The sequence below is a fragment of the Mus pahari genome, chromosome 12, assembly GCF_900095145.1.
Source record: "Mus pahari chromosome 12, PAHARI_EIJ_v1.1, whole genome shotgun sequence".
Classification (NCBI taxonomy): domain Eukaryota; kingdom Metazoa; phylum Chordata; class Mammalia; order Rodentia; family Muridae; genus Mus; species Mus pahari.
The window spans coordinates 68,901,443-68,906,285 of NC_034601.1; the positions used below are offsets into that span (position 1 = coordinate 68,901,443).

At 39.9% G+C, this 4,843-nt stretch overlaps 1 non-coding gene across 1 annotated transcript; it reads left to right on the forward strand.

The window, feature by feature from the left end:
• The first annotated feature begins 4,669 nt into the window (after positions 1-4,669).
• LOC115065178 lies at positions 4,670-4,773 on the forward strand. The gene has a single exon (XR_003844967.1). It is a non-coding gene; the product is annotated as a U6 spliceosomal RNA (small nuclear RNA).
• The last annotated feature ends 70 nt before the right edge of the window (positions 4,774-4,843 follow it).

Genomic DNA, 4,843 nt, shown 5'->3' on the forward strand with positions numbered 1-4,843 from the left:
AAGTGAGTTCCAGGACAGCCTGGGCTATACAGAGAAACCCTGTCTCAAAAAACAAAAAACAAACAAAACAAAAAAAATTAGTCTTGGCTGTTACAAAATTTCAAGGATCATTTTTTTTTCAGGATTGTTTTTACACAAATATTCAAAGGTCTGTAACAAAAATGTTCCCATTCACACATAAGTCTTGTGCTTGCAGCTCTACTTTTTCACAGTACTGCTTGAGAAGCCCCACACTTACAAACATATTTTACTGCAGTCTTTCTAGGTAGCTGGACATCAACAGTTCTGTACATTGTTAAGACTGTTGTCATCGTTTTTCTTTTATCATCCATCAGTCTCACTCTTGGCTGTACAAATATTGTCAAAATGAATTCCTTAGTTTAAATGGAAAACTTCTGGAATCTAACAGAAATAAAAATATGATGTCATTCTGGAGCAGAAATCATGAGATACACTAGTACAGACCTTCTTAGATTGGTACTGTCCTAAATTTTCCCTTACAAGTTCTAAAGACACGAGTTGCCTGTTTGAACACATTCATACAATGTACTTAACACAGTTTTCTTCTCACTGGATTAGAAAACTCAAGCATCTGGCCAGTGAGGATTGGATGTGTGAGTTCTTATGGAGTGGCTTCTTCTTTCTTCTTCTATGTCCTCCTGGGTTTTCTCAGGGGCGGTCACCTTGCTGATTAGCTGTCCTCACTGATGTTTTGCTGCCACCAGCATCCAGAGAACCTGACTACCTCTGTGAGATAGTCCGCTGTTGTTGTTTACCTGTGTAGTATGAGCTTGGCTCTTCACCCTAGTAGAGGGGTCTGTTCTTTCCCCTCATTATTATATCCTGCTCTTGGGTCATATGACACCATTGGCCCATTGCCGTACCTACCTTAGAAAGACCAGCTTCCATTTGACTTACACATTTTCATAACATTTTACCTCCTAAACACTTAGCCAGTCGTCTACAGAAGAACAGATTAAAAAAAATCTAATTAAGTATAATTACCTTGGTATGTACTACTTATGGAGATAAATTTTGGAATGTAAGTTTTTATCCCGAAGGAAGTCATTGGGTAAAGTTAACATCCCATGACCTATATATCAATAGCCTATCATATAGGATCATCTACAATGATGTATATGTCTTCACATCTGAGATAAAGTTGCCTTCCCCTGCTTTTTGTGGTGCAGTTATTATTCACACACTATTATTGTTTATATCATTTCAGCAGGGCAGAGAGCATGCTGGTAAAGATCTTCCTTGCTGTGATCATACTGCTAAGTGTACACATGTAAGCCTTGCTACTTTTAAGCATCCCTTGCAAAACTCCAAAGGGGGGGGGGAGGATATGATTGCTAACCCACTTTGTAGATGTGCAAACGCATGCAAAAGGAGACTAACCTACACTGCCACGAGCATCACATTGAAGAGCCACAGTGAAAACAAAAAGCCTTGCCACTGAGCCTGCACCCTGAACTCTTAACTGGCATTAAGTGATTTCTCATAATAAACCCTATGCATTCAATAACACCTAACCCAAACAAAGCTGAGAAACAATTAGACAGCCATATCTTGGAGTAACAGAATCTATGTATGAAACTGTTCTCCATGCACCTGCGTTTTGTAGTTATCTCGTCCCCTTAGGTTCCCTCCTCTCCTAAATGGATGAGATCAACGAAGGCCTGGCACTATTTTTAATGAAATAGTCAACACCCAGCATAAATACATTGTAGTTTCCCTAATATATACAGAAGGATGAGGTTATCCTGCTGATGCATTTTTGCCTGATTTCAACTGGTATTTTCACACGTGAAATAGAATGCTGCTTGATTGTTATTTTGGCTGGAGACAGAGATACTAATCAGATCCTAGGCATGGAGAAACATGTGTGGCTGGAATCCATGTAAAACACTCTTCGGGTTATGCATCATGCAGTGCTGGCCATCCTCGTGGTTCGTAAAGCAGCATCATGTCTAATAGCACAGTTAATTTCTACCTCCATAAAACTACTCCTGGGGAGGAGGCTTTAAGGTGATTTTTGGCTCAGAGCGTATCTGTGCTCAGTGTCTGAAGTATGTATCTTCAGCAATAGAAGCTTACCTCCACCTCTGGAGGTCAACAACAGTCAATAGCAATAGCCTCCATGTTTTCTGAGTCTCTTGAGCAATTCTGACCACCAGTTCAAAAGAAGGAAAAAAAATTCTCTGTGAGCAAATACCTAACTTCCCAGACCTCCAGAACCTCAATCAACCAGTATCTTTTTAGCATCACTACATCTCCTTCAGCATCTACTTGTACAAAATGTTCTCTACTTGAGAACTTAATGAAAATAAATAGAATTGTTTTCAGAAGTCCAAAAGTGTTCACCGTCTTCCAATTCCAGAGCAGGTTGGAGTAAGGCTACTGAAAGTAAAAATCCCATAAGCAAATGGATAAGACACACTCTCCTGAAAATCCAACCTCAAATGTAATCATAACGTTCCGAGCCAGGAGTAAGAAACGTAAAAGCCTGGGCCGCAGATGTGGTATCAATGTCTTGAGTGAATGAATAATTTTGCAGAATCATGGTGTATAGAAATAAATAGACAGATAATATAACTCAAATCTCCCCAATTTCTCTGATTGCTAATTATGAATGCAAGTGGCTGCCTGAAGATGCCAAAGGGTGTTGGGTTCTCCCAAACTGGAGTTACAAATGAGCCACCGATGTCAGTGCTGGAAACCAGATTTGCAAAGATTCCCTTGCAAGAGCAATGCTTCCTTCCTTACTTTCTTTTTAGAGTGGAGGCTTCTCAGAGTTCTGAAGAGCTCTCAATGTGAACAATTTGTACATTGCATTTCCCCTGATCCCATGTGTGTAGAACCTGCTTTTTATACAGAGAATGGAAGGATCATTTAGCCCACTTAAAAGCATGCTTGGCTGGCAGTGGGCATGGCATGATCACAGGGGTGGGTTTTCTTTTGGAGACTTAACCATGACACCTGGGGCATGTTGAGCTCTGGGATTTCCCCAAGGACAGTAACTTCCACCCATCATTTGTGGTGATGGAAGAGCATTCACAACCGACCCCTTGGGCAATTTTGTTCCAAATTCATCTCAAGTGTTGGATTTGAGGCTTTTGCATGGTTTTATGTCCCCACATTTGGACACAAAAAGATATGTAGGTGGCTTTAACAATTTTTTTTTTTTAAAATTAGGGCCATTAGCCTGCAGTACAGTTCAGTGTTTGCCTGACGTCTGAACCGGCCTGAGTTCCATTCCCAGCACATCTAGACAAAAGATGTAGATAAAATGGAAAAAAAAAATGTCTTATAAGAATTGCTTGGCATTTTAGTTATTTCCAAAATATTTTCAAGATCTTCTTCAAAATAGAATTCAATAGTATTTACAAAAATTGACAGAGGAAGTTCATAGACTCTTATATCTGATCAGGACTGAAGAATAAGTTATTCCTCAGTGTCTTTACTGAAATGTATTATTCACTCCCCCACTGAGACTTTACCTTTAGTATAAGCTCTTTGTGGGAAACGAGGTAGGGACACCTTAAATAGTCATCTGTGACTGATGTTGTGATGACTGTAATTTCGATGCTCACCGTCCCCTCCCTCAGACACTTGGCAGCATTTTCCTTCAGTGCTCAGACAACAGCACTTCATTTTTTTTTCTCTAATGTGTGCTGGCACACATTTGCCATTTCTGATGACATCATAAGTTCCAAAAAAGAAAAGATTGTGTTGTATAACTAGCTATATTTACTAAGGAAGAAGATGCTAGAAGAGGTAAAATAGGGTCCCAGCTGCCAGGAAGTTAGAGCTTCCAGCCTCTTAGCTTCCCACAGAGCTCCTTCCAGATATGTCAATATTTTTAGTTTTTGAGGGGGGGGGAGGGTTTTTTTCTATATTTTGATGTATCTGTGTGTGCATCTGTGTGTGTGTGTGTGTTGTGATGTGTGTTTGTGTGTGTGTGTGTGTGTGTGTGTGTGTGTGTGTGATTCATTTGCCTGCTTATAACTATCTATTCAGAGGGCCAAGAACGATCTCTCTTTAATTGTTCTTTGCCTAATTGCCTTAGAACAGAGTCTTTTACTGAATCCAGTGAGGGACTTGATGGTGTTTTCATCTTGGCTTGCAGCCAGCAAACCCCAGTGATCCTCCTGCCTCTCCATCCAGCCCCAATATGATTTTGGTCACATAGGTGGTAGGACACTAAACTTAAGAGAGGTAAGAACTGAGCCATCTCCTCCCCTAGAGTTCTCTCTCTCTCTCTCCCTCCCTCCCTCCCTCCCTCCCTCCCCCTTCTTCCCTCCCTCCCTCTCTCTCTCTCTCTCTCTCTCTCTCTCTCTCTGTTAAAAGATCTCTGAGATCAAGAAAATCTCCAGTAAAGAAATGTAGAGAGCAGAGTGTATTTTTCTTTTACATTTCATATGCCCATGTCAACTACAAAACTATATAAATATTACAATACCAAATGGATGTGATAGTGAATTAATACATTTGTTTGTACCTTATTGCACTGTTAAACAAAGAAAAACTGTAATGGGTGATGGCATTCCCTTTTCTGTTTTCTGTATTTATTCTCCAATTTAAAAAAATTTAGTTAAAAGAATGAGTTTGAAGTTTAAGCACCATTACTCAGACTTAGTAAAGTACTTCATGAAAACTGAAGCAAGTGCTCGCTTCGGCAGCACATATACTAAAATTGGAATGATATAGAGATTAGCATGGCCCCTGAGCAAGGAAGACACGCAAATTTGTGAAGAATTCCATATTTTTAATCCCTCAACAAAACCAAAAGAAGACTGCCACAAGAACAGAATCCCAACTTTAACAACATAAATGACAG